This window comes from Peromyscus californicus, unplaced genomic scaffold (assembly GCF_007827085.1).
Source record: "Peromyscus californicus insignis strain IS unplaced genomic scaffold, ASM782708v3 Scaffold_5__1_contigs__length_169319896, whole genome shotgun sequence".
NCBI lineage: Eukaryota > Metazoa > Chordata > Mammalia > Rodentia > Cricetidae > Peromyscus > Peromyscus californicus.
In genome coordinates, this window is record NW_026294573.1 from 91,616,771 (window position 1) to 91,641,987 (window position 25,217).

Here is a 25,217-nt window from a genome sequence, read left to right on the forward strand (position 1 = left end):
CAAATATCTAACTTGAGAGGAGCCCTGTCCTACATGAATGCCATCAAGAAAAATGTGAATTCAGTCCTCCCCTCTCTAGAGAAGGAAAGGGTTAGTGGCAGATGATGTCACTGCTACACAGTGCTGTGGGCATATTTGATTTGGCAAGTGGTAAAAGGCACACAAGACACATGCCCCAACAAAGTCAAGTATTAAATTGAATTCAATACACTTACCAAATTGAATTTGGAGTGTGTGTCTTTTTTTCTTCATCTGAGCCATGGTCTGTGCAATTGTTTAAAAATTCGTATCTGGTCATGTTCTTCCTTGTTATGCCTCCTTGATTGACTTCCTGTTGCACTTTGCATAAAGTCTAACCTCCCTCGCATGGCTACAAGACCTTCCTTAGTCCAGACATCACTCATCTCATGGCCAATCCTTAGCCATACCAAACCAGATGACCTATAAGTGATGCTTTCTCTCTTCCCTCCATGTTTTTGCACAGGTTGTTCCATCTGTCTGGAATGCCTCGCCTCACCCCTAGTCAGCTCATAAACAACTCTTCAGCTCACATGCTCACATAAGGAATCTTCTCATTTTGGAAGTCTTCCCTGACACCCTTTCTTAACCTCTTGCCAATGTCCAATCTGGGGAGATACTTTCTGTGAGGTTTCCTGGCTTTTCATATCCTGCTTGCCTGTTGCAATTTGTATGGATGAAGATTTGAACTGATCTACAGCCTAAGGTAAAACCCCAGTCTGAGGGTATCCCAGACGCTAATGTTGTAGACACGTGGCTGGTAAAAGAAGGTTTACATAGCTGGGACTATATGGAAGACAGATGACCACAGGTGTAAACAAACCTATAAACTAAGTGATGACTAGAAATATGTAACAACAAATTTCATCAGTTCATTCATTACTATAGATAATAGTTGTTCATGTTCAGAATTGTGTGGCCAATTGTAGCTGTAGCTGCTTGACATTGGAAAGGAATAAAATATCTATTACAAGTCTAGGAAAAAGATAAAAATGTGGAATCTTGAAAGTAGTGTCTACAGAAGGTATGTCACTTTCATATCACTGCCAAGTCAAAAACTAGAGTCAAGGTGTCTGTGTTTTCAGTTAGGTATATTGTACTTGGAGAGATAGACATACATATAGACATGCAATTATTTAATTGCACATTTTCTCAGACTGACAAAGTAAAGAGAAGTGATGGGAGAATGTCTTTCTGTACGCTGTGAATATGTGTTGCTCTGATTGGTTGATAAATAAAGTTTTGGCCTATGGCAAGGTAGCTTAGAGGCAGGCAGGAAATTCAAAGAAAGAGACAGGAAGGAGACTGGGAGAGATGCCAGCGAGCCGCCCAAGGAGCAACATGTAATGGAACACAGGTAAAGCCACAGAACATGTGGCGATACATAGATTAATAGTTATTGACTAATTTATGATATAAGAGCTAGCTAGCAAAAGGCTTGAGCCATGGCCATGCAGTTATAATTAAAATAAGCCTCTGTGTATATACTTAGGGGGCGCAAATGGGAGAGATTTGTACTGACTGCTGGCAGACCAGGACACAGGAAATCTTCCGACTACAGAGAAGGCACTAAATGAGGGAATTTGTTAGGGATATCTAACCCAGTCTGAGAGCTACAGAGAGTACCCCTGCAAACCTACTGTTAGAGAAGAGATGGTAAGGTAGTCCTGCTATAAGATAGACTGAAAGCAAAAAGCACTAGACAAAAAGAACAGCTCTTGGAAAGCCTCAGAAACAAGCAGTCATACTCTAGAAAACAAGAAAAGAAAAAGAAAGAGAAGCCAATGGAGTTGAAATGTAAAAGCAGGAAGAGAGGAAGAATATGATGAGCCCAGAGAAGTAGCTGAGTGGGAAGCAGATCGTTTAGTCTCCTAAGACAAGGTAAGGCTTGTTTTAGAATTTTATCCTAAGTGTAATTTGGAAGCCAAGGAAGGGGTTTAAGCCTAATGCTAAGTCTAATTTGCAGTGTTAAAAATTACTTGGCATCAGCATGGAGGATGGATTGCAAGTGCTCGTGAAGGGTAAGAGACCAACTGGAAGACTGCTAAAGCATTCTGTGGTAACACGGGTTTCCTGGCTTTAAGCTATTGAGAAAAATGATGCAGAAGAGTAGATGGAATCAAGAGACCCTGAGGAACTGGCCTTAGTGGCCCTTGGGGGTTGATGGACTATAGGGCTGAAGTAGTAAGAAGTATCAACACTCTAGCCAAGCAGCCTCATTCATTCAAACAATTGTTAACAGCCCATTACAGGCTAGATAGGTACATTGAGATAATGTCTACACAGGTCTCTTTCTTTTCTCAACTATAGAGATGCAAAATTATCTGTAAGACAGCATTGCAAACTTTATATAACATACTTTGGTCCTATTTACCACCCTTTCCTCTCACATATATTCACATTCCCTCCTGCTGATCTCCTTTCTCTTCCCAAATAGTTTCACTTTTATTGTATAAAGATATGCAATATTTGGTTTTCTGAATCTGGATTATTTTACTTAACACAATGAAACAGGTTCTATCCATTTTCTTGCAAATGTGATTTTTTTCTTCTTCTCTAGATCCAATAGTATTCCATCATGGGTATATACCACATTTCTTTATCCATTCACGTGTTGGTGAGCAAACTTTCCACTAAGCTTCTATTGGGTCAAATACTGGTTGCAACCCACAACCAATTCTCATCTGCCACCAATGGGTGCACTTCTCTCTCTGTGAGCATGTGTGTGGTTTTATTTGTATTATACTTGGTCACTTAGTATACTTTGAGACTCTCTTCATCAACCCTTTTGCTTTGGTTTCTAACTTCTTTCATGAATTTAAGCACATTGATTGACCTCCATAATTTTAGAGTGCTATTTAAGTGGACTTGAATCATCTCTGCTTGTTGTTGACAATCAGATATATTATGGTTCAAGCTGTGATGTTTATAAAATAAAAAGATTCAGATAGCTCAGTTGGTAGAGCTTGATCCCAGCACCACATAAACTGAGTGTATGGGTGCCTGTTTGCAATTTCAGCACTGAGGAGGGGATGGATCCTGAAAAATTCACTCATGGGTTAGGAAGAATACACATATTCTTCTAAGACATGTAAACATATTTCCTCTTCCAATGAGAGCATAATATTGCAGTTATTTTGTTTATCTTAAGACTAAGAGCTACAAGTCTAAAGAAACACAATAAAACAATGTAGTCTCTTCAAATTTTCCTAAAGAGAAACAGCTCTGCATGCCATGCCTATCACCCATCTAAGACAAGGCTATGTGTGGATTAAGGCAGGGAATGGTTGTGCTGATCTTTTTCAGGATGGGTACTCTGTGATGTACTTTCATTTGATATGAGACACATGCTTTGAAAGAAGAACCTTATTCTCACTTATTTTATTTATGGAAGTAGCTCTGGCCTTCCCCTAGCAGACCTACTGAGGTGTAACTTCATGTCCCACATTTGTCTGCTTTGATTTATGTATTTTTCATGAACTAGCTAATATTGGCAAAGAGCCTTATGAAAACTTCAAAAGAGCCACCAAGGCTGGACTATTTCTCAGTTCATCTTCAAATTCCTCACTCATGGTTTCCAAAGGTTAGTGGCAGTGGAGCTCTGGCACCTCCAGTCAAGTCCTCCCATCTACGGCCTCCCTTTCTAGGACACAGTTACAAATGCCCTTAGCTCCACTTTGCATATATTGTAGAAAAGTTCTTGGCAGGGTCTGGGGTGTGTGTTTCCATATTCTTCAGATTTCATCTTTGCAGCACAGGCTGATGGACAAACATCATGTTCCCATGACTTGAAAATTTCATTCACCAGGAGTGACTGCTAACTACATGTGGGAAATTTTTGTCCCTCCAGTGAGCTCATCCAATCCAAACAAAACGTGCCTCCTGTGATCTCAGCTGACTTGTTTCAATACGCTGCAAGTTGATGTTAATTTCTAGATACTTAAAATCAAGTGTGAGTTTGAACTACGGTAAATGAATATACAATATAACAATAAAGCTTAGCATAAAACAAAGGAGTGTACTCAAATGGATTTAGCTGTGTGATTTCAGGGGGAGAGAATCTAAAGATACTTGAAGAAGATGAAGGGAATCAACAAGATTTGGTCAAGGAATTTGTCTGCTTTAGGAAACTCACTGACCACCTGCCCCAACAGAGGCAAATGGTAGGATTTGAAGGTGGGAGCTTTGGGGTGGAAAAGTGACTCAGTAGGACCTGTAACTACAGGAGAGCAATCACGCTGGTTGACATACTAGAAGGACACGATCAGTCATCCCTTGTACCTTGATTGGTGGTCCTGTCCACTGACCAATTTCAAACAACCAAGAGGGCAAGGGAGGGCAAGGGAGACTAGCAACTGAGCATAGACACTAGTTTCCAGGGTCCTATAACAGACAGAGAAGAGCAGGCACTTGTCATCGGGGTGGGCGTGGGAGTGGGGGAGCATCTGAGAAATAGAGAACAGTCAGGTAGCTTATACCAACTGACATCAGATTTTATCCCAAGATGCAACGTGAGTAAGTAAAATGAACAGATCTTGATTCTAGGGAGATATGGACCTAATTTTTGTCTACTAGTGGTGATGAATAGGGAGGGACCTTAGAGAAATCTTACGCTCTCTGACTCTTGTTTCTTTATTGGGGAAACAGTGTGTTACTGGGAATGCTTGACAATAGATACTCAAAGAAAAGAGCTGGGCAAAGTGCTTGACTTATCTCATGTGTTTGATATCTGTTGGTTCTTTCTCATTAGCTCTTTTGTTAGTTGCCCTTGAAATGGCAAGATGCCTGCCATGTGGAGGCAGAAAAACCAGTGTGATCATGTTTTATTACTGTGTTCCTGTGGTGTCCCCTGTTGATTCGTACCTGGGATGATGAGAGATGACAGGACCAATGTTGGCCTTGGAACCTTGTTTATTGAGTCTTTTAGTCAGGGGATTAGGCTGGTGTTCTTAATATGATGTGGACCCATCAGAACTTCTTGAGGACAAATCCAATTTTGCCCCATCACATGGCCATAGGTCCTTAGGTAGCTGCTTCCTTCACTGGTGTGCAGATATTCAACAACTGTCCTCCACCCTGTGTGAACTAAGTATTGACAGTGTTAGGTGTTTTTGCAAGAAATCAGGAAACTCTGTTCTTGATAGGCTGTTTGTTCCTTTACAAAGCTCTCCAAGGAATTGTCATTTACTGTGGGTGACGTTTAGAAACAGGGGAGGATGAAGGTTTACTTGTGAGTTGTGTGTCTGTCCTCACTCACATGTGTGGGGTACATGTGTGTGCATGTACACATGGGGGTCAGAGGACAACTTCAGAAGTTGTTCCTCTTGGGTGTCTTTCCCATTTTGTTTGAGACAAAATCTCTCACTGGCCTGAAACTTTGCAAGTAAGCTGGTATTCCTGGCCTGTCAGCATCCAGGGACCAGCTTGTCTCTGCCCTCCATCTTGCCATTACTAGGATTACGAGCACACGCTACAGCACACGGCTTTTCACATGAGACCTGGGAATCAAACTCAGATCCTCATGTGTGAAGGCGAGCACTTTACAAATGGAGCCTTCTCCCCACCCTACTGCTTACAAATCTTGACTGGCTTCTTGGGAATCATGTTGAGGACAGGAGAGAAAAAGGTCACAGTGAGCATCCATTTAAATAGTCATTGCTTCAATCTGGTTTCCAGGGGATGAGAATAGGCCCTGAGTCTCACAGCCAACTTCCAATGCAGTGTCCACTTTTCTCAGTTGAAGAAACTGAGGCACAGAGAGATGGGATTGGCATGTTTGTGGCCAAAGGCTGAGCCAGAGACCACACACCTACCTGAATCAAAGCACAAAGCCTTGTCTTATTTGAGGCAGTTAAGGAGAATCAATTGGAGTGTTTTCATAGAGCCATGATTGTTTAAAAAATTAAAAAAAAAAAGATAAGACTATGAGTTTCCTCATGAAAGGAGTGAGTCTTATTCATCTCTCACTTCCCATTGTTTCCCACTGCCCCTACCGTAACATGGGTGACTGATTCATGTTGTTGAATGAAAGAATGATTGACTGAATGAATCATCAATTCAAAGATATTTTTGTCTCCATGTAGCATTTTTCTAATGCATATTTATATTTCATATGACAGCATTTGCAAATTGCATAATATTCCCCTTCAGCATGACTTGCAGTGTAGAAATACTTCCATATGCTAGATGTTTCCCCTCATTTGGCTGAAGGTGAAAAAAAAGAACTAAGAAAAACATCACATGGTGGCTAGGCACCCATATAAACACAAGTCATATAGCATGTACTGTCCACAAACAGTGTATTTTGGAAGGGCAGTTTTGCAAAAATAATATTGAAGTAGACATGCAGTTTGGGTTGGTGTGGGTAAGGAGAATGTTCTGGTGAAGTTAAACAGTCTTATATTAATTCAGTATGTTGTAGGAGGTAGAAGGAAGAGTTGGGTCCTGGGGCAATGTCTATTTTCAAAATCAGGCTCTATTATTCCACGGCAGCATGGCTGCTGTGACATATTCAACGCCTTTGCACCTTAATTCAGAGAGTCTGTGAAATAAAGGAAAAATTCACTGTTTTTCTGATGACATACTTTAAAGAACTGAATTAATATAGAAGTGATTAAAATAGTGTCATACAAACTGCAGGGATCAAGAAATATTGTTCACAGTTCTATGCACCCCAGCCCAGGAGAACCCACCCCCTCCATCACCACTGCCCCCATCTTACTTCAGGATCCCTTCCAGTTACTTTCCACTCACTGGAGTGAGTCTTTGAAGACTGACACTAGACCCGGTCCTTGGCATTTCAACTTCAAGACAAAATATAGTCCTCCAAGTGACCCTCAAGGCCCTGCAAGAACTCATTCTCTTCTTCTTCTCCTCACCCCATTTCTCCTTTCTCCCACTTGCATGCTTTACCAATGAATACCAACAAAAGTTTGGATTAGAAGTGATAACGAGTGGGTGAATAATAATACTTGAGTAAGAGGAACGAGGTGATTATTCTGCCAATGGGTTTATGGGAAGCTTAAAAAAGAGACTTATTGAAGTTGCACTCTAAGAAGTAACTTGATGTTTGTCAAAGAAGAAGAATTAAAAGATGATCGGAAGGATCACCCAGACTGAGGAAAGGATTTATTCCTGGCTCCAAAACCAAGGTGTTGCCATACAGGCATAACTGGCTGATGCTGCCTGCACTGCAACGAGCTAGGAGATGCTTCAAGGTTGGTATGAGGGGAGCATCATTTGGATTCCTTGCATCTGGCTTAAGTAGCTAGGTGGATAGTGAAAAATATAATGTAGATAAGGCGTATGCCTCCATATCCCGTGTGTGTGTGTGTGTGTGTGTGTGTGTGTGTGTGTGTGTGTGTGTGTGTGTGTGTTCTGCGTGGAAACAGTACCTTTTTTTGTACACATGTATCAAAGTTACCTACGAATATTCAGTACTAAGTTTCAGACCACATCCTCACTCTCTTCCCCTCTCAGCAAATGGTTTAGCCTTCTGTGATCCCTCCCTTTCATGTCCAGTTTGGTTCATCAGCAGACTCCTGGGGCATTTACTTCAAAACCCAGCTAGGACCCAATCACTCCTTAGCACCTGCATGGGCACCACTATCATCCAGCCATCTGTTGCTGTGGGATCACTGTGTTGGCCTCCAGAACTGCTTGTCCATTCCCACCTTGCTCTCTTTCATCCTTTCCTCAGCACAGCAGTCAGTGTGGCCTCTCAAAGAGAACTCAGATCATGACTCCTTTGCCTGAAGCCTACTAAAGACAAATCCCTCCACATCAACTCCCAGGTATTTACTCTGGTGGTCTGTATGACACATCCCTCTCCACCCCTGCCATCCAGCTCTCTGCCTCCAAAGATGCAGTCTTCTGCCCCAGCCTTCTCTGGAACCATTCTGCCATACTGAAGTCCTTTTTATTCCTCAGACATGGTCAGTCTACTTCACAGTACTTTTCTGTGGATACCAATCCAGTCACCTCCCTCTCGGGGCTTTCACGCCCTGTCACCTACTCAGTGAGCATCTTGTGACCACTTTATTCATAAGAAACGGGCTCCCTTTTCTGATATGGGTTCACCTTTTGCATATACAGCCATCTACCGGGTTCTGTCTTTGACCTTGGGAATGCATCTTCCTCTACTCGCCTGCTCCTGTAACAGACGTAGTGTGGAAGGCCTGACTTGGATGATTTCCTGCTCTATTTCCCAGCACCTTGAAAAGTGCCTACCCACATGTTACTTAACAGGCATTTGCTGAATGAAAGTACCCAAGCGGGGACTATAGTGTCCTGCGTTGCTCTGAGGAGCTGATGGTTAGGAGGCAGATCTGGGTTAAGGATAGACTGGGGAATCCTCAGCGATGTAATGACAGCTGTGTGGGTGTACGCATGACAGATCAAGGAAAAGATCTTTAGTCAAAGTTTTAAAAAGACTAAATAATGAAGGCTGCAGATGAAACCAGAAGAGGTGAGCGTCATGGCTTGAGGGGTGGGGTAGAGACTTGAACTAGCTAAAATTGTTGGTCTAAATTCTTAGGGGTAGTTAGACCAAAAAAAAAAAAAGTCCATTTTTTTTTTAAATTGAGAGGATTTACCAGTAAGATGCATATAAATTAGTCAATAGAAGGTGATTAAAAAATATAGGCTGTTGTGATCATTGAGACAAATTTATAATATTTGTCTCAATTAAATTATTAAATTATTAAAGTCTGAGAAAGAATCCTAAAAAACATATAAAGAACTGGATGACCGTCACAGTGTACAAATGAACAGAAGTTTTGAAAGGAATCAGGGTAGCAGATCCTGTAGATGGTCTGGGGCTGAGGCAAGCACGCTAAGGGGCATGCTGGGTCCCAGCGTACAGCTATTTAATAGGATAGTTTCACTTGAACCAAAAAGTTATAATCCCATATTTTAAAATGAGCTAATGTTTTCTGGAAAATAGCAATAATTGTCCCAGAAAACAATCAAATAAAAACAAAACAAAACAACACTTGGGCCCTCAATTGTGTCCAGCTGACACACGTAGGAACATGGTGACCCAAAAATTTGTTTCTTTCTGGTCTTTAGGAGATTTACTTGCTCACTAGTCAGAACTAGTTTGCTAGTTTTATGAGGGTAAGCTGTTGTGCAACTCTATTCAGCTGGCTCTGTGGGCGTTTATTTACAGATGGCTGCCATCTTGATTTATTGTCTGTCAAATTATAATTATTAAGGATGGGGTTAATTGTCATTTCAACCACCTGGTAATTACCCACTGTGCTTTCATGTGGTGACAAATCTGTCCTTTGGATCAAAACTGGAACCTTCATAAAATATTTCGGTTCCACGTCCATCTCCGTTCCTGTCATGTTCAAAATAAAAGATTAGTAGAAATTATCAATACTTTCAAGTGTAATTTGTGGACCGCTAAGGGAAAGAATTACCAATTGTTTTAAATAGTTTTGAGTAGCAGGGCTTGTAGAACCAGAATCCACTGATGTGAGTTGTTATAATAATTGAAATTAAAATTACGAGGCATGCTCTTTCAAAGATTGGTCTAATAAAACCTTTTAAACAATGCTTCCAGTGTATTCCATGGTGCATCACATAAAATGATGATTTATGACCCTCAGCATTGTTTACCCCATTGTGTAGCAGAGCCACTTAGCCTTACGTCCCTCTGCACTTGCAGGACAGAACTCAGCAGAGAAGGACGGTGGGGTTACTATCCTCTCTAAGCCTGTCGAGCTGTCCTGGGGCCATGAATGGGATGCTTGTCCTGTTTATCTGAGGAGACTGATAGAAGTGATGGGGATAATAATAAGTCTACATTCCCTGTATGGGACATTTCTCTTTCCATTTTTGGCACTCATACCTGTCTTTCCATACTTTTGCAGTTTCTGCTTTCCCCAGCATGTGCATCATCATGAAGGGACACCAAACCCAATACATTAGTCAAAATTGGAGCAAGAAAAAAAAAAAGCTCACCAAAATATAACTTTGGAATTTTCTTATCACTTTACTATTTTTTCTTCTCTCAGAAAATCCACCAAGCAAGCACACTATATCCAATTTCTTGTAGCTTTTACAAGAGACTGTAACAAAGAAGCTCGTGCCTACAGCTCCTTGGTATTTCTTGGTAAAGTTGCCTTCAGAGTGACAACAGTCACATCGGAGTCCTTTTAGCCCCAGAGCCCCACTTTGCTCTTTGCTCAGCAGTCAGACTCAGCCTGGGCTGGTTTCTGCTGATGTTCCCCTTCAGCCTCAGAGAGGAGTCTATCAACAGTGTCCAGAGAGAACCTGTGTGTAGCTTCTGGTTCCTGTCCTCAGTAAGACTGCAAATGCGTTAGTCAGGGGAGAAAAGTCGTGGGTTAGAGGGCCCAACAGTTTGTCACCAAGCTCAACTGTTTCCAGATCTGTCTTAGGAGATCATGACCTGTTCTGTAGGATTTCAGCTTCTTGGGCAATTTTCTCCAGTCAAATGCCCCAACACGCCTTCCTCTGCTCTTTCTCCCCTTGCTTCGCCATGAGGCCATGGGAAAAAACTCTGTCTTTCTTGTAAGATCTTATCTCTGGTGCCTGCTTCTTACCTAGTAAAGTCCACGTACAGCTGTCTCAGAGAGTTCTCGGCTCTTCTGTTGTTCCCTGCTACATTCTGAAGGATTTGTCCTGACATTGAGTCGCCTTTCTCATCTTCTGTCCTCCTATGCATCCACTCCAATGCCTTCCACATTGGATGACATGTCATTAATCTGGAACATCCTTGCTAATTCTTCAAGACTCACAAGCCCAGAAGAGACTTCCTCAATGGAATCTTCCATAATCACCTCCATCCCTCCAAAATTAATTCTTTTCTCCTTCTATATTTACACTTCTTTATATTGATGCCCCACGACATAATACTGAATTTTTTTCCTTATCTGTCTGTCTCTCTTCTAGGCTCTTTAAGGGCGGGATTTAGCATAGATTTCGTTGTTTTCATTATGAAGTAAGAGCTAAATAAATTGAAGAATTTTGTGCTTCTTGCTTTGTACATGTCTTTTTCTAAGTTGTTAGTATTTAGTATGTGCCACATAAACAGTTGCTGCTGGATCTTTGCAAAAGACTGCTTAAATCTTGGAAAATGGTACTGGTATCAACATTAGAATATCTAAGTAATTTTGTGGACAAATATGAACTGGTTTTATGGAGAAATCTACCTTTCCCCCACATCATAAATGACATTTGCTGATCTGAATAAAAGACTGTTAATCATATCCAAATGGGAAGAAAAGAAGGCTTTGGGTTTTGTGAGGAGAAATTATTGTTTTTACTTTTGGTGGTTTTTTTTTTTGCAAAATATTTAAGGTAATTGAGATGTTTTATGGACAATGAATATTTTTCAAAGTATGTTATTTATTTTCTCCCCTGCCCCCAATCCCTTCTACAAAGTCTAGCAATCTTGGGCAAAAACCTTCTGCAGAGAAAAAGTACAGAGTCCATCTTTGTGTAGAGAGTAGCCTTTTGATGGCAGCATGGACCATCTCTTCCTCAACCCAAGATAATGGAGCTGAAGAAGGTTTTTGCAAACCTGTCACTACCTCACTGACCACTCAGTCACTCTGAGTCACTGGTGTTTGTTGGCTGTAATGGCCCACCATGGGAACTATCAAGAGAGAAATCATCAGTAGATCCATGAGGGGGCCTTTTCTTTCTTGATTGGGATTGTTCATGGACTGTCCTTTCTGAACTCAAATGCAGCTTCATATGAAACCTGTACTATGAAACCTGCTCCTGTTTTCCCAATATCATCAGGGACTTTCCAAGCACAAAAGACAGCTAAGTTCTAGAGCAGCTTGAAAGTTGTCCTAATAGCGTGGATGACTCCCCGAGGCCCTGCCATTCTCTAGGAACCATTAATTACTGTCACGATGATTTATATGTATGCAGCCACTATCTTTTTATCAGAAAAGTAATGCTTCAAAGTTGAAATCTTTGTCCCTCCTACAGGAAACAACTGAATGAGAAGCACTTGAATGAGATGTGAGGACGTTACTGTGTTGGCAACATTTAGACTCCTTCCTTGTGTTCTCTACGTGTAATGTCTCTATGTGGACATAGACACTAAAGAATGGTGCAGAGAAGAGAGTTCAGTTTCTCAGTGGAAACCAATATCTGTCTCTCTCCTCTCCTTTCCACAAAATGAAGGGCCCTAGAAGACCGAGAAACAGCACTCCTATGCCTGGGGTGTCCCCTAACTTCTAGCCTAGTCATAGTATGGTGAGAGGAATGTTGACCCAAGAGACAGCAGAGACCAAGTTTGGTCCTCAACTTCTACTGATCAACTGTTATCACCTCATTTTTCTGCATCCTTGACTTCCTCCTCTCCCCAAGGTCTAAATTCTCTGCAAAGTAGAGAACCAAAGGATGATGGATAAGTCACTTTGAGAACCTCTAAGACAGGCACACACCCAGGCACATATCTGCCAAGAAACCTCTTCCTACCACACTGGTGAGACGGCTCTCTCACTCCTTCTCTATGTGTGTTTATACTGATGGAAATATCACTCCATTCTTGGGAGTTGATTATAAAAAATAATCTCCTTAGGAAGGAGGAAAAATTACACTAAAAGATACTGCTCACGGTATAGTTCCAATCTCAGCACAGGCCCAGTGGCCAATAGATGAATGGATTGGCACTATTTGTAGCGGTTTCAATGTCATGAGAACCACAATGAGTAAAGTCAAAGCATTTGCCCTGTGGCTTGCAAATACATCTGTGAACAAGAGGAATGTGAGGGGAGTAGCTGTCCATGGTGTACCCTCTGTGGGTCAGGCACTGAGCATTTACATTAATCATCTCATGTATTCTTCAGAACAGCCATGGGGATAGATACAATCACTGTAATTTATGGATTAGGAACACAGGGCTCAGAGACTTAGAGTCACTTGCCAAGCTCATGACTACAGTTGAAGAGCCAGTGCTCAGAATTCAAACCTAGCTGGGTGGATTTTTGTTGTCATAGTTTACAGCATCACTGTGTCTCTATGAACATTAAGCCACTGAATGCTTGGCAATTCTTCTTGGGGAAGTAAAAGGCTGAACTTCTACAAGTTTCTGCTAACCTTTTTTCCAACAGATCAAATGTGCAGAAATGGTCTTTGACATATGGTTTTCAGTGCTTGTACTTTATGGTGGTGCAGAAAGACTGTGCATTCAGCAGAAGCCTTATGTTTTGAAGTTTGTTCTTTTCTTAGGTTAGCAGCATACAGCACCATGCCTTTGTCATGCTGGCTGGAGCACCGAGTTACAGCTCCCAGGTAGCCTTGCTTTTATGAGTAGAAGCATCCATCCTATGCATTGTAGAGCACTGTGTTGCTGAGCTGTGATGCTAGGCAGGAAGGGTGAATGAAACACATTCTTGAACCTATTATGAACTTTTTTGGGATGTAACTGCACTGTAAGTCATGGGACATGGGACTCCCTGTACAGTCTTGCTGTAGGTGTGTTTTGATTTAAGAAATTATCACTTAATACATGTGGTTGATTCATTCCCATTGAACTCATGGCCAATAGTTCTACTATTTCTGAATAAAGCTTTTCTGGTACATGTATTATTTATGTGAGGCATATCATAGCCTCTAACACAGAGACATACCAGATACTTCTTGCAAGCAGAGACTAGGGGAGCAGGCCTCTAACCCCAGCTAATCAGGAGATTGAGGCAGGAGGATCAAAAATTCAATGGTATAGCTCAGTGGAAGATCACTTGCATATCATGTAGGGGGACTGGGGTTCAGTACTCTGTACTAAAAAAAATAGAGGAAAGGAGAAAATAAAACACTATGCTTGGGGGCAGTGAACTCACTAACAAAAGGGACAAAAATGTGAAATACATGGCATCAAACATATCACAAATAGTATTCATTTCTTGAAGCTGAAACAGAAAAAAGACAGTATTACTTCAGCTGGGGACAGGTGCTTTGGCAATGCAAGGTTTCACTGTTCCCCATATGTCTGTTAGCAATTGTGAAGTCATTGATTTGGGGAGTTAAAAAAAAATGTAGTGAGAAAGTTAACAGTTACAGAATCCGTGAGAAACAAGGATGGAGGGCTCTACCCACTCACTCATGAATCAGGTGTGTCTGTTCTAGGTACTGGGGGTCCAGCAGTTAGTAAGAATGGCATTTTGAGAAGGGACGGCATATAGGAAGTGTACTATCATCAGTGGGTGATGACAAACCCAATTGAGAGGGTTTGGGAGAGACAAGCGACAGGTTTCCATTCACACAGGTAGTCCCTGGGGAATCTGACAAAGTGCCATCTAAACAGACAGCCAAAGGACTGACTTGGGAAGAAGCAAGGACGTGGTGAAGCAGAGGCCAGTGTGGCTGGAGCTGAGAGAAGAGGTGGAAAGAGAAGAGATCACAGACAGTGATATGGTAGAGGGTATCAGAACCTCATGAAACCCTGTGCCTCTAGACTTAGCTCTTGAATGGTCCATGGTAGGAAGTATAACATCAGCACTGGGATGCTTTGTAGGTTGTCACAAGGATGGTAAAATAAAAACACTGCTATTATTTGACTCATGGGACAGACCTAGGTATGGCCTCAAGAGAGGATCTTTGCAGAGTGGCAGAGGCTATGCCAAGGCTCTTAGCCCTCCCTGCTTCATCTGGGACAGGGTAGGGCACCCGAAACTGCCTGCTTTAGGAAAGTGACTGAAAATCAGCCTGGGCTTGGGTGAGATTCTAGGAGATAACATGGCCCAGGGCTGCAACACTGAGGACAATTTCATCAGCATTGCTAGTGCATCCCAGGCAAAGTCAGTCACAACAAACAAACCATCCCCAGGACAACAGCAGCAGTGACGGGGAAGCAAGACTGCAGGCCAATGAGCTGTGGAAAATTCTGCTCACTCGTGCAGAGCTCTGCTTGCTGAGCTGGTCCCAGTGTGAATGCCTCGAACTCCTCTGCAACTTGAACTCCTAAGCCTCAACCTTCTCAGCTACCTGAGAGGGAAACTGAGGCCTAGACAGGGAAAGCGACAGGCCTCTGAATATCAAAGGAATAACTGACCAGGGTGCTCAGTGAGCTCTAACATCAAACTGCCGCCCTGTATGGTTAAAACTACAATTTAGGAGAAGAAATTTGACAGCTCTATTCAGTTTGGAAAAACAAAACAAAACAAAATGACATTGATTGGTTTGTCCAACTGCCGTGTTCACATTTACCTCAAAGGCTGAAATGACCATGGCAGCACGTGCTTTCTGTCCAGTTCAGTGAGTTGGATTTCTTTCTTTATTACATATTTTTGTTGTTACAACCTGGTCATTCAACATCTGGCTCTCAGAGTGTCCTGTGGAAATGTGCATGGCTATAATATGAATCAGTCCCAAGGGAAATGTTCCCAGTTAACCAGTGTGGTTACTCTACATGGAAAACAGTTGAGGAGAGTTAAAATTCTATCTCTGCTCTTCAGATTGCACTGGGACATGCCTACTTTGGTAGCTTCCTGTGTGGAAGCCTATGCAGGGCTCTGTGGATACAGGATTCTGTCCACATGACACATTGACTCCCCCAGGGAAGTTGAAAGCACTTGGCCAGCCAGGGTCAGTGGAATGCTTGTTAGCCATGAGTCTGAGACAGGAGTAAGAAAAGGGGTACTTGATTGGTTGTGCTTGTTAATATTTTGGTGTGAGTACTTTCATTATAGTGTATTTCAAACTCCCAACAGTGAATACATTTGCAGAATTCCTGGAAATGTGAAATTTGCTTTCACAGGCATCTCCCGCAGTCTCCTGCACACTCTGAAGCTCTCTGAAGAGAGGGCTACTGACAGGAAAGGTCTAAAAATACCAGACTCTGAGGAGATGGGGAGACAAAGTGCTTGCACAGCAAAATATGAGGGCCGGGGTTTGATCCCCACATGGCCCTGGTTGTGCATTTGTAATCCCAGCACAGGGAAGGTGGAGACAGTGGATTCCTGGGGCTTGCTGGTCAGCCAGCCTCCCTAATTGGTAAGTTCCAGACCATTGAACTATCATGTCTAAAAATAGGTGAACAGCATTCCTGAGAAACAGCACCAATTTAGTTTTTGTTGTGCTTATTTTGTTGTTGTTCTGTTTTGTTTCAGATAAGGCTTGTCCAAATTGAATAATTCTCAGTTTGTTAATGTTTAGCTGAAAACACAGGACTCAGAAACAGAAGTGATCTCCCTGGAAGGGTCTGCTATGTGAGTATGTGTGGGTGTATGCGTATGGGTGTGGGCGTGGGTGTGCATGCTCCACGTGAGCATGGAGACACAACCAAAACCACACATTGAACATTGGAAGAACTATATCGCTGGCATGGGAATTGAGAAGCCAAGGAAAGTTAAACACAGGGCATTCTGGTCTTCGTTATCAATCTCCAAGGGCTCTGAAGTCCTTCCCAAGAGCACTAGAATCTAAATAAACAGGCTTGGCAAAGTGTCTAGAACAGGGAACCTGATGTGAGCCCAGCATAGAATGTTCTGCTAAAGTTGCTGAAACAAGTCAGGGTTCCCCGGTGCCTTGGGGAATAGTCTTCCCAGAAGCTATAAAGATGATGTGGGGCAACCACTAGGTGGGGCTGTGGCCGTGGGGACTCCAGGGGCTCTTTCACTCGTGTCGGAATTTCTATCTCCTTACTTCCACTCTCCCCTTCTCCGTTCTCTCTCCATCAGCGCTGACTCCTGTAGCTGTCTTTGCTGAAGAAGCCTGGGTTAGCCACCTCCTCGCACACAGATCTCTACAGCTTGCGGCAGCAGGGACCCTATCCAGGAGCCCCGGCTTTCTCCGGCTCCAGTAGACCCTGGGTGGAACGCACAACTCCGCTTTTCCCCACTCTTTCTTTATTTCTTTTCTTTTCTCTTCCAACATTCTCAGCTCCACTCTTCAGTCTGAAGACGGGCAAATAAACAAATCGAAACTGAAATTGAACGTTGGCCCCAAAGTGAGGACATCTGGGAGGTTTGTAGGGAAATTTACATGCTTGCTGGGTTTCCGGTTACATATTTTGTGTTGCCTGGTAACCGAGCCCACAGTTCACTTTCATGCTTTCTTCTCCCCCCACCCCCTGTTTATAGTGTAATTACTGCCGTGACTTCATAATCCCCCAGTGAACAGCTGTCAGGGGGCCTAACTGCTGAATAAACAGAGCTTATAATCTCTCCTCCACTCGTTGGTTTACTAAATAGATCAATATTTGGTTTGTAGGCACAGAGATTAGGAGGTGGAAGCGTCTTTTGAAAAAGCCTGTTGGCTTCCCAGGGCCTCCCAGCACACCTGAGAATGTGGGAAAGAAAAACCCCGGTTCACATAGAAAAGAAGGGACTCATCCCAGACCTTCACCTGCTGGAGGTTTCCCGAGGAGCACCTTTTCTTCAGGAGGGCAGCCTCAGTGGGGTGATAGTTTAGGCTCTTTATTTTGACTCCCAGAGAATCTATTTTCTTCTCCCTCTACCTCCCCCCCCCCACCTCTCTCTTTTCTTTCTATCCCCCATCACATCCTTTTTAATCTTTCTAAATGGATATTATAGCCTCAGGGACTCCAAGAAGATTCGTGGATAAACAGGAACTAAAGCCCCTGAAATGTCCCCCTCGCCCCGTCTTCTCCACCCCAAATTCCAGGTTAGAGACTCCATCAAGAATGCAGCCTCTGAGGGTTCTTTGTCCAAGTCAAGGTCTGGGGTGGCACTATTGGAAAGGGTAGGGTGATTTTGACCTTTGATATATATGAAAGGAAAATATGGCTGAAAGGGTAGAGCCTGGCTGGAGTTTCAGAAGCGATGCGTTCTAAACCTGGAGCTTGCTCTGGGACCTGGTACAAGTCCTTTGTGGATCTGTTCACCTAAGACGTGGGTTGGTGGATCTCAAGGCTTCTTCCAGAAAGGAATGAAGCCAGGTCCAACTGAGGCCCCAAAGACAGAGGCAGCTCCATAGGCTGCCCTGCCTTCATTGTAGAAAGGAGGGTTAATTTGTTACTGTGATCATCAGGGGAGACAAGGGATGAGCATACCTTCATCAGGTCACGGTCCTTGTGTGTCTCTTTAAAGCTAGCATTGTTTAATTTCTTCTAAAGCCAAACTCACAGAGAAGAAAGGCTTGGACGTAAAAATTGGGCCAGAAAGAGAAGAGTAGTAGTCATAACCAACCTAATGCCTGTGCTGCTCTTTCACAGACTGCGGAGCTCCCTTCCCGTGTATGGTCCCGGGCAGTGCACACATCCACCTTCACAAAGACAAAAGTGCCACATTTATTCAACTTTAGAGGGAGCTGCTCACTGTCCTGGCGTTTCATTGTATTGTGTCAGTGCATTATTTTCCCTGTGTTGCAAATCATTGATGTTCAGAGGTCATCATGACTATTGTTCAGGGTCACTGTGCAGGTAAATATTGGGCCCTACTCATGTGGATCTAGTTATACATTTTGCGTTTTCTTTCTTGGCCTCAGAAGTGGCTGATCAATATGGAAAGAGAATTAGCAAACTGATCTAGAGGAGTTAGTGATCTAGAGGAGGCAAAGTTAAGGACCTAGAGGAGGCAAGGGACATTTACAGAGCATCTGATGTCCCCTCACTGTTGTCATGCAATAACATAGTGCCTGCTGATTCATTCATCTCCCAGAGTAAATAAGAGTCTCTGTGAAAAAGAAAACCCTGCAATCGGCCTTTGTCTATGGGACATGATGAGACTTCTTTGACAGTGATACAGAAGACCTGCACACATAGATGTGTCCCATGAAGACTCTTCACCCAGAATGGAAGGCGTGGAGTACCGTGTCTTAGGGTGGGTGAAGTCAGCCTCAGACACTCTCCAGAAATTCAATTTTTGGCTTTGTGCAAGGATGAACGCCAATATCGAATCATTCTTCTGCTGTCCTAGGCTGGTAGCTTTCTCTTTGAAAGACGGCACAATTTCACTTCAGTTTCATATAGATCCGTGTGTAGATCTGCACCACGATAACATTCCTTCATGTTAAATCTGTCCAAGACAGCTAACTTGTTTCCAAGATCTAATTTTGTACGTGGGAATCTTGCCTTGCCCTGATTTCCAGACCCATAGGCAGGCTTGGCAGGCTGTAGCTAGGAAAGGCCCATGCTTTACCCTGCTGCCCTGAACTAGGCATCCTCCTTCTTGGTTAGGCAAAATTGCCTGCTTGTCACAGGTGCCTTGTAAAGCTCCTTCTGATTGATGGTTTCCTGGATATCTCAAAACCGATATTTATTTGCTCACAAATCAAATGCACAAAGAGCCCATTATAACAACTTGTGATATCTATCTACATAAATACATATGCATGCATAGATATAAATATATATACATATACATATATACACACACATATATATACTAATACACACAAGCTTATATATATATATGTGTGTGTGTATATATGCATACACATGCATGCATGTGCACGTGTGTGTGTGTGTGTGTGTGTGTGTGTGTGTGTGTGCACGCGCGCATGCATTTAAAGCCCTAAAGCTTAAACTCCATCAGTCAGGACCCTCAAGCTATAGTTAGTGTACATCCAACCACTGACTGGAGGGCTTTTTCTGAATACATCCTTTAATTCCTGGTTACTTGTGACCCAGAGCTTGAGAATCTGTGCTTTAACCTGTCCCCAGATGACATTTTCCACACCTGAGGAGGCTCTTGTCTTCAGAGTTCACCATCGCCACGTGAGTTCCTGGAGCCACTGGAGGCTAATTTTTAAATTGTCTTTCCACATTCGTTGCTGCTGTTTGCTGTTGGTTTGGTCCTTTCTGCCACCAAAGGGTTCTGGGACTGTGTTTCCTCATAAAAAAAAATATGAAATGGGTGGTTTTATCTAGTGCCATTTTCTATATCCCACTGCAGCCTTATCACGACATCCAGTACGTGTGCAAGGATCCCTACTCTACTTTCTGACTCAGAATTTTGCATTTTTGGATACTCTTCCTAGCCCAGAAGGCCTCCCCAGTGGTTTCTGAATTCAGGTCAGAATAAAGTGGAGTATGGCCCCAGTAGGACCATCCCCCCCAAAAGTTACCCAAGAGCAGATAATTTGCTCTCTCTTCCTATAATTTTAAAACTCCTAGAATAAACTCTTTCCCGAATTTTGTAATGTCAGGATCTGTTTTTAAGATTTCTCTGCCAGCAGATAAAGGGGAACAGGAAGACGGAGACACAGAAAGGCTCAAGTCAAAATCTTCTGAGTATGGTAAACAGGGGTAGAGACCCAGGCCAGACTTTGAGAAGTACCTGGGAGACTCTTACACAATTCTAATGTTCACAGATTTCCACAGAGCTGTCCCACTGAGATTGCTCCAGAAGAGCAAACTCTTGAAACTCCAGGAGACTCACGGACCCCGGATTTCCTGGCAGTAATGTTCTGGTAGTTACTGCTCCATTCTGATTGTGTGCCTTGGCTGTTCTGTGTCTTATCCAGGAGGCACACAGAATAGAGTTAGGGTTATCATTTTATAAGTGAAGAAAGTGCTCTAAGACAAGATCATTCATCAACCATCTCATAGGATCATTGGTCATTTATTCATTTATTTAAGTATTGTTTTATAGTATTTACTATGGGCATGTACATATTGAGAGTGATGATTTATATTATTCATGCTCAGGTTTTCAGTGAGTTAGATAAACTCTAAAGGAATATAAACTCACATTCTCAATAATGGCTAGGAAGGAATGTTTTACTCAAAGGAGAGGAGAGGAGGCCATGATGGGCTGAGTGAACCTAGAGGCTAGGAATGGCTTCCTTGGGAAAGGCTAGGTATGTATAGATCAGCAGGAGATGTCTGCTAGACAGGGAGAGAAAAAGCAGTCTCCAGGAGTGTTGGCTGCATGAGCATCCAGGTCTGGACCACTTCAGGGTTCTGGGCTTTCCTCCACACTTCAGCCTTCTTTGTTACCACTCTGGAAAGGTAAATGGTATATATGATAGCATGAGTGCACACACACACACACACACACACACACACACACACACACACACACACACACACGGGGAAGGGAGGGAGGGAGAGAGGGAGAAGAGAGTTAATTGACTTGGATCAGAGATGAACTCATTCCTTAGAGCTGTGCCTGAATGTTGCTACTCAAATCTTCCTTTCTTCAGGATGCTCAGGATGCTTTAAATGACATTATCTCTGACTATTATCTTGTCAGAAGAGATTGCCCAGAGTCACCTGACTAAGGGTGGTCCTTCATCACAGCAGTGTGGCGCAGACTGGGGAGTTCTGACAGTGATTCACATGACATGAGATTCCAGAGCCCAGAACACTTCGGTGCCTTCACCCTCTCTTGGCCTCAGTCATGTTCTCCCTTTTTGATGTTTGAGATAGACTAGAGGAAGCCTTTAGATGCTCTTCCATGTTATCCAAAGCCTTTTAGCTTGCAGTATTTGTGGACATTAATATTCTCCTTTCAAGAACATTTAATTTTGAGTAGTACGGGGGGATCTGTTTTTATCCTACATAGTATATCACCAATATCAACTTGCATGATACCTCGAGCATCTATACCAATAACAATCAGTGGATATTAGAGAGAACTCTCCCACTCTTGCCAACATGTTAGTCCACCTCCTAAACTCTGTGTGACAATCTCTGGCTTTTGCTTGGTGTTGTAAAGATTTGTAAATTTAAATATGTGCACGTGTGTGTGTTTGTGTGTGGGCTCATGCACGTGAGTGCAGGCTCACAAAGAGGAAGGACATCAGCATCCTATACTCTGGATCTGGAGATGTGGGCTATTATGAAGCTGACAGACATGGGTGCTGGGAAACAATGTTGGTCCCTCTACAAGATCAGCAAGTGCTTGTAACCACTGAGACGCTCGCTCTCCAGCCCACTTCCCAGTGTTCCAGGTGAAAATAAGTTGATTAAGGAACTAAAAGTAGTTGGAAACTGCATATCCTGATCTTGCAGAAACAACAGAAGAATGTTGAGTCGGCTAGAGGTGAAGCAGATTTTGCTGAGTACTAATAATAGCTACTGGTTTTTAAGGTCCTGGCATCACCAGATAAGGTGACAGGTGTTTTACTTACTTTATCTAGGGTCATTTATTCAACTTCAATTTTTTTAAAAAAGCACCAGTACTCAGAAAAGATGAGTAACATCTTGTCAGTCAAATTTGCTAGTGAATGGGATTCAATGCTCCTGAATCTGAAGACCATGGTATTTTCCAGCATTACAGTGTGGTGAGGCTCTGCACCCATCTGTGTTCCCACCTATAAAATGGATAAATCAATATACACCCCTATGTATTCCCTGAAGGAATGATGGAACAATAACTGTTATTAGTCATAATAGTATCTTTACTGTGTGTAGAATGTCAGCCTCCAAACTGTTTGTTGTGTATGTCCAGAGTCCCACGTGAGTAGCACAACAGCCCTGTTACATGGGTGTCATCAGTCATGTCCATCTTCCAGGTGAGGAAGCTGAAGCTCAGAGAGGTAAGGTGGTTGGCCCAAGGTCACAGCCCCAGAGAACGGTAGTGCTGACATCAGTGTTTGGCCACCTCCTGTCATCTGCCTTTCTAATTACTAGGATAACTGTAATCCACCGGAAGTTGCCCATGGAAAGGAAGGACTTGGTATATGGTAATTCACAGGTGGTTGTTATCTCTGATGCCATGCTTGTCATGAGTCTCCAAGGGACAACTGTGGAGTGTGGTCCTTTTCACCCTCAGCTTATCTCCTTTCTCCTATGAGTTCAACCACATCCTTCATCTCTTGGCCACTGGGACAACATTATTCTTCTCAGGGCTCCCTTGGGATATCATGGCTCTTGGAAACCATTAGGTCTGGGCTTTATCATGTGCTGGGTTCTCTTCTCTCTTGAGTGGCTTTGAGGAAGTTGGAAGTACTCAGAAAATTTAATTAACGTCTTAGAACCATGTAGTGAATATATTCATTACATTGCTCTCTTATGTAAATTGACATGAGAGCAAGTCCTTGGAAAGCTGGATTATAATTAAGAATCTTCCTGACCTTTGGGGTTGGCCAAATAGATGAGTGAAAGCTATTGGAGGAAGGGTAGAGTAATCAGTCTGGGGAGAGGAGAGCTATTTACTGGATCTGGTGAAAATGAAGAGCTCACAGCATCAGGACCAGTGTGGAGAAGGTGTTTTTCATTGCTAGATAGTCTTCCTGAGTCTCACAAAGTCAAACTTGGACATAGGAGCTCTGTGTTTATCAGGACTCTGTGACTCAGGAAATAAAGATGTTAGGCAGGATTTAGGAATGAGCTCACTAGGATAGGTAATGGTTTCAAAGGGGAAAGAATGCAAGTAAGAAATGAAGAAAATAGTTCAAATTAGAATGGGCACAGGTGGCCACAGTCTTGGTTACAATCTACAGGATAATACAAAGGGAGGGTAGGTATCTTCTCAGAGGAAGGAGAATAAGTAGCATCATTTCATGTCCCCTGCTTTCCAAAAGTTAGACTGAAGATTGAGTCCTCCCAACGCCTCTGCAGATTCTCTACAACAGATTATTCAACTAAACTAATGTGCCCGTGGTAAGGGAGCTGGGAACATGTCATGCTCTTAGGAAAACTGTGAGGTAAGGCTTTCATTTTATGGACATAGAGAAATCTTGGGTGATCATGGGGTTCAGATTGAAAGAAACCTTGGAGCTGAAACAATTTGGAGAGATTCTCACAAGCTGGGAGGTGCATTTGTTTTCACCAACATGAGAGTAACAGAAACCAAGTGCAAAGCTTTACAGAGACACTTGAATAAAAAAAAAAATCAACATTTCTGCTTCCATACTCTCACACTTCTATTGATTATCACCCCCTGAGAAGGAGGCACTGTGTTGCACTGTACAGAAGGAAAAAGAAAAGGATATGTGTCAAGCATGTACCTCCATTTTGCTTAGTCCAATGAGCGGGAATGGGGGGGGGGGGTATCTCTAGATTACAGGAAGGAAACCATGGCTTAGCACAAGTAAATTGCTCCTGATTAAAGAACTTGCAAGTGGCAGAAACTGGATTCAAAAGGATATACACTGACACTGAATTCCACTCTCAACTATCCTGAAAGCCTCCCAAAGTCTTTTTCCTGTCTCTAACTCTTTTCTCTTTGCCTGGAATATCATTCATCCACATGTTTGTTCATCCAACAAATATTTGCAGGACACTCACCACGTGTCTGAGAATTGGCTTAGCACTAGGAAAATTCATCGATAGGAACATGTGGCTACCCTCCAAAAGCAGAAAATCTAGGGAGGGACAGGTATGGGCAAGAAGAAATCAACACAGTGTGGCATGTTCTCTGAGTAAAAACCAGACAACACACTGCAAAGCCAGAGCTAATGAAGCAATAAACTCTACCAGCAGCTGGGAAGACAATGGAAGATGGGGGAAGATGGAGAAAGGACGTTGGAGAGGGCATTCTGGAAATAATATGTGCTAACATTTATCAGGCTGTCTGAAAAGTAACCCTCAATAGGAAACAAAGAATTCACCTAACAGATGTCCACTGGGAGGCTTCTGCATACTAGCATCACTTCTGAGATGATCAATAGGGCTCAAGTCCCTACCTCATGAGCTTGTGTTTTGGAGCAAGAGTTGGTTACAAAATAATGAAAAAGTCTAAAACACAAGGGCAAATCATGAGGAACGCACAGAAGAAAGTGAAAACCAACAGAGGAAGTGGTGTTTGAGCTCTCTATCCAGAAAGGCCCCTGCTGAGGCCTGTGGGATTAGAACAAGGCTTCGAAGACACATCACGCAGCTCATTGTGGAAGAAGATCAAGGATAGGAAGGTGGGTCAGAGAGGAGGAGGTGAGCCAGAGGGATGGAGTCTAGGTGAGGTAGGGCCTGAGAAGCTATGGAAGATGTAGGGAACCGGTGAATCAATTTGTATATTTATCATTTATTGTAGAAATGTATTACTGGAAAAAAGGTTGTTCAAGACACATTTACCATACAGTTACTTTTATCAATCAAATGTAAAATAAAATTCACATTAATTGTGATTGGAAGGGCTGGCTTCTCCCATCCTCAATTTAATAAAAATGAAATTCTGATCTCGTGTTGACACATTCTGAAGAGCCTGTGGGATATCTGGGCACCCACAAGAAACTGATCATTTGAAGAAAACCTGAAGTTGGGAAAATACGCAACCAAATATTTTAGATGAAACCATAGGAAAACCAAAACCAAAAACTGTCACTAGCAGTTCACTCTGGCTTCTTTTCCTGAAAGACAGATA